We start from the raw sequence: 6,183 nt of genomic DNA on the forward strand, positions 1-6,183 counted from the left end.
AGAATTCAAATAAAATATATGACAATATAATTTCAGAGAATGTATATGCAAAGATATAGTAAAAACAGGAGCAGAAATTGATGAAATGAACACAAAGATATGATACTGGAAAAGCAAAGCCAAAGATAGCTATTTGAATAGGAAAGTATAATTAACTTCTCTGGGAAAACTACATGAGTTTAAAAAGAGAGAAGTAATAAGCATTACTATTGAGAATATACAAACCTCTGAAATAATATAAATAAAATTGTTTCAAGGGTAACTGTAAAACTTAGTCTATGACCATTAACATTTTCAATTGGAGATCAAATATCTTCTTATAAAGAAAACCCAGATAATTTTACCTGTGAACTCTTGAAGTAATCAAAATCATAGTATTTTTATGTTATGCAGATTAATATTATATGCTTCATATATAACCTTGATATCAGAACCAGAAATGGATAGTGTGAGGGAGAAAAATTAGAGGTCTATATCATTCTTGAAAATAGATGCTTAAAATTCTAAACAACATATTAAAAAAATGAATCCATACATGATTCAAATGTGAACCTTAGGTTTATTTAAGAAATGCAAGTTACTTCAGTGTTAGAAAATCTATTCTGAAATCACAAAACTAACAGATTAAGCATTATGAATATTTAAATATAGAAATAGCATTCAAGTAAGTTCAACATTACTTTTTATGATAAAGTTCATAGAGAAACTAAAAATAAAAGGGAATTTCTTAACCTAATAATGATATCTATAAAAAAATGGTATAAATATTGTACTAAAAAATTTAAATATTCTCTTTGGAAACAATAAGCAGGCAAGGTGACTACTATCACCATGTACTTGACGTCCACTCACCACTGTCTTTGAGATTCTGGCTTGTATAATAAGACAAAAAAATATAAGGAATGATAAGGGAGAAATAAAACTTCCACTCGTTCATTAAGAGGTAAGGTACTTGTCCACAGTTGAAACACTAAAGAATCCCCAAATTCTTAACAAGTTTGATAAGTTTACTAAATTCATGAGGGCCAATTGCATTCCTATACATCCTCAGCAAACCAAAGTTCCAAAAAGGTTTTTCTATGAAACTTGACAAACTAATTATAAAATTCTCACGAGAGCACAAAGGGTCCAGGATACTAAGACACCCCTGAAGTTGAGGTGGCTTCCTTTACCTAATACCTAAAATCACTATGTTAGTAATACCCAAAATTTCTGTGGTTATTTTTGTAGTAATTAAACATCTTGATATTGGCACAGGAATAATCATTCAACCAGTAGTGTAATATAGAGAACCCAGAAACAGAGTCATGTATGTACATAGATACCTATATATGGCAGAGAAGGCATTTGAGATCATTGGGGTAAAAGCACAGTCGAATCTAAACATGGTGTTGGGACAAAAAGTTTTTCTTTAATGTAAAAAAAAAAATCCCTATGTCAAACCATGCCAAAATAGACAACTGAATAAATAAATTAAAGATGGATCAAGAGTTTAACTATCAAAGACAAAATGCAAAGCAGAAAATACAGAAGAATACTTTTATGAGCTCAGGTTACGGAAGAATTCCTTAAAGAAGCAACATCAACCTTAAAGGAAAGACTGATACATTTGACTACAATAAAACTTGATCAATAGAAAACATAAAGAGAAGGAAAGGTAAAGAGACAAATTGGGAAAATATATTTGTAGTACATGCAACCTATAAAGGATTGGTGTCCAATTATGTAACAGATTCCCATGAACCATTAAGATCAAAGCAAACAACAAAATAGGAAAATGGATAAAAATGATGAATGAGCAATTCACAGAAGAGTGAGCCTGAATGGCAGTAAACAAGTGAAAAGGAGTTCAACCTCATGATAAGAATCATGCAAATCAAAACCTAAATAAAGTTCCATATCATAGCTGTCAGACTACCAGAAATTAAAAGCTGAAGCTAAATAATGTGAAAAAAGTTGAAGAATGTGGAGGGATGTGCTAGAAAGAACTCTTAGAAGATAGGCACTCTGTACATATTTCTGGTTGTTTATTTCTATGTGACAAACCACCATAAGCCTGGTAGCTTAATATAACAATTTTATTATACTCATGACCTGTTAATCAGGAATTTGGGCATATCTTTACTGGTGATTTTGTTGCCTACATGGCATAAACTGGGTCATTTGGTGGCTGGTGGATAGTCCAGTCTGGTGGGATCAAGAAGTTTTCACTGGTTCCTTCGTGAGGATGGCCAGAAGCTGGACTTCGTTGGGCTGGTTTCCCTCTGAAGCAGTGTTAGGGTATATCCATAGCATAACTGGACTTCTTATATGGTGGCTCAGGGCTTCTAGAATGAGTGTTTCAGGGTAAAGGAAGTAGAAGATGACAGCCTCTTAATGTCCAGGCCTAGAAAGTGGCACAGTTTCATCTTCTGCCATGGTCCACTGGTCAAAGCAGTCACAGAGCCTTCTTAACTTAGGGGGAAAGGTCTGCACCACTCAGAGGAGTGTCCAGTACTTTGTGGTCATCTGTAATCTGCCACAGTAATTATTTTCTGATTAAATGAAAAACTCATAAATGTTTATTGAGGGCTTATGTTTGCTCTGGCCTTAAGTGTAGTATAACTGTATTAAATTCTAATAAGTCTCTGTCCTTGAAAGGCCTCTGGTTTAGAAGTGAGCAGGGAGAATATGTGTCAACATAAATTCATGTATATATACACACATCCACATGCACATATATATATATACATTACACACACACAAGGTAGTTTAAAAGTAGTGGCAAAAGTTTGGTAAGCATTATAAAGATTCTTAAAAGAAAAATTTAGTTTAGATGTGAGAGAGAATTTTAAAACTCAAGGAGGAGATGGAATATGAATTGTGCTGAAAGACAGGGAAAGTCATGACCATACAGTGGCTTTATTTGTTTGTTTGGTTTTGGTTGGAGGGGGATGATGTAGTCATTGTTGGAAATAAGATAAAACTGGGGGCCAGTTTCCCACCAGTTAGTCCCTCAGGGATTTATGCACTTAATGAGTTTTACAGAGCATCTAGTTCGTGTCAGGCAGTGTACAGTGTACTGGGATGCCAGAAAGAATGCCACACTGTCCGTGCCTTAAACTAGCTTACAGTCTACTGTGTGGGGAGGGGGGAGGTGGCAAGTAAGGAAACGCAGCGAGTTAAGTGCTTACATGCTGCAGGCCTAGGCTTAGGGACACCTGCAGTTCACAGGCTTGAGGAAGAGGTGGTCAGAGAAGGGAGCAGGTGGCCTGTAAGTAAAAGCGTAGATGCTGGTGAGATAGTAGAAGAAAGGGGGACATTCCAGCAGCAGGAACAGCATGCGTCATATTGACGGGTGAGGAAGGCTGCGTCAGACTGATGAGATGGCAACTTGTTTCACACAGCCTGGTCGGAGGTGGAGTCACCGGGGGAGGGAGGTCGGAGAGTTAGACCTGTGTTTAGTCACCGAGGGCCTGATATAAATTGCTAAGTAATTCAGAATTTATTATGAGGGCAAGAGGATTTCACTGAGGCATTGCAAACAGGGTGGTAACCTGCTTTTAGAAAGACCGTGTATTCCAGAAAGATTTTTTTCTCATCACAGTGTGAAGAATGAATAGATACGAAACAAAAGTAGAAACAGAAAGACTCTTCTATGGCAGTCATTCAGGAAGTGGAGGTTGGTGCTCTGGATAAGGGGATAAGAAGAAGTAAATCGTTTCAAGAGGTATTTAGGATATTGGAACAACACAATCCGGCCGTCTGTTGGATACGAGGGCATTGAAGGCGAGGGAAGAGCCAATTAACTAATGTTCACGACATGAGCAGCTCAGTGAATGGTGAAGCATCCTGAGAAAGGGAGCCCGGGGTGGACAGCGGGTGTGCGTGGTAGATGATGATGATGGGGAATTACTAACTGTCGCCTTGAAAATGATGGCTCCTTTGTCAAGAACAGTCGTAGAGAAGATGACTGAGGGCCACACACTGAGGAACGGACAGAGAATGAAAAACTTGAAAATTAGACGGAAAAGGTGGATCCCAGGAAGTAATGTGGGAATCAGAAGGGTGTGTTGTCATGGAAACCAAGTGACGAGTGGGTTTCAGAGTATAAGTGAATAAACAATAGTGAGAAATAAAGGTCAAGTGGAAGGGGTCCATTGGCAGTGACAAGTTTTCTGGTGACCTTGTTTACAAATGTTTTCTGTAGAGCTCCGAGGAAGTGGGGACAGTGAGTGTAGGAGCATAGGCCTTTCTTTTATAAACCTGAGCTTTACAAGGGAAAATAGAACTAGAGGGAGGGGCTGGGGGATGTGGGGTCACCAGTTTGAGGAAAGTTTTTTGTTTTCAATAAGCTGGTAAAAATTAGAACCAATTGTAATGCTCATAGGAAGTCCTGTTAGATATAATTTGACAATAAATAGCAAATGGAGTGGATCATTGTATTTGGGCACTAAAGGAAAGGATTTTGTATACAGGTTGAGGAATTAAACATGTCAATAGTTGACAGATGGTGTAATGTCCATTATTATAGCTTTCCTAGATTGTATGAAATATTTTTATTTTGAGTTCCTAACTTTTACTCTTAGGAACTAAAGAATTTGGGTCCTTTGACCTTGAACTCATTAGTTGAAGGAAAATTTGGGCCAAAGCCTAGTATGATTATATTATGAAAGACCAAATTTCAGATGTAATCTAATGGATTTCCTTGTTGCTATGGTGGCACTTTCGAAACAACTTTCTCACTAAGACATAGTACTATGCTTTTAAATACCATATATTCAACTGGCTATTTCTCAATTTCACCAGTAATCATTTCATTTTAATCAGCTAACCGCTGATAGCCCAGATGAACATCTTGCGTGCAATATTATTTAGCACATCTCTTAGAATGACTGAAGTGTCAGAACATCCCAGGTACACTGCTGTAGACACCAGCTGCACTGGAGGAGTTGTTGCCCGGAAACATCTGGAACATTATTCAGTATGAAAGGGAAGAAATGTGTTTATGGGAGAGACATTCACATCTTCTGTGATCAGGTTCTTTCAAAGATTCCAAATTCCATATACTTTCAATCAACTTTTTTTTTCTATAGAACTTTTGATAGAATTATGATTTGTTGGTTAGATTCTTCAGTCAAGATAAAAAAGGGCTAATATTTTTGGAGGCTGGGTTTGAATGTTGTGCCTAATAGACCATGTGAAGAATAAGTTCTGTAATTTGAATGAAAAGAATCTGATATGTATTTTATTTTCCTAAGGATTTGAAAACAAAAAAGAAAATATAATTGACCTCTTAGGAAAGGAAAGGGATAAGACAAAGCTTCATGGGCTAATTTTCAGAACTATTAAAATTATGGTTATTAATTGTTGAACACCCACACTGAGCCAGGCACATACTGTTACTTTATGTATGTTGTTATTTCTATTCCCTGTAGCAATCCTTGCAAAATAAATACTCTTTTTCTCATGTTGCTGGTAGATTAACTATTGACTGGTATTCAGAGATATTCAGTAATTTACCCATGATTTTATCACTAAATTAGGGATCAGATATAGAATCTAGTTTTTACTGAAATATCCGTTTTCTTTTCATAGATTCTACTCCTATCCAAATAAACTGGGAATGCATTTTGAAATAATGTTAATAATATGCATATTCAAGTATTGGTTCATTTGTTAGATTGGAGAGGGTTGTAAGATATCAGCATTTTATTTCTTTTGTATGTATATACCTATTCACATGAACACATTTAAAGAGAACAAATGCCTGTTTTTATAATATACCACTTATAAATATTGAATAAAAATACAATATATGATTTAGTTCTATTGTGATTGAAGATACAAAAGTAATTTGAAGATTGTTTTTTTTCCCCCTCATTTTGCTTCATTTTCCCCTAGAAGATGCTTATTTCGCTAACCAGTGCAGATGTGGAGGGCACAGCTGCTATTGTGAGTATGGTTTTCAAAAGACTGTTCTATCCATGATTATTAACCAAGATAATATCCCTATGTGTGTTATTAGTGATTGCTACTTTCTTAGGATCATCATGCAAAGTTTGCTGATTTTAATTTAATTTAGTTGTGTTACCTATTTAGCTAGTGTATAGAGGGAAGACAAGGCCACTTTCAAGATACTTGCTTTATTACTTAGGTCTTATTCTTTATTAATTATTTAGATACTGGTGAAGATAACCCTCT

This window comes from Manis pentadactyla, chromosome 6 (genome assembly GCF_030020395.1).
Source record: "Manis pentadactyla isolate mManPen7 chromosome 6, mManPen7.hap1, whole genome shotgun sequence".
In the NCBI taxonomy this organism is placed as follows: domain Eukaryota; kingdom Metazoa; phylum Chordata; class Mammalia; order Pholidota; family Manidae; genus Manis; species Manis pentadactyla.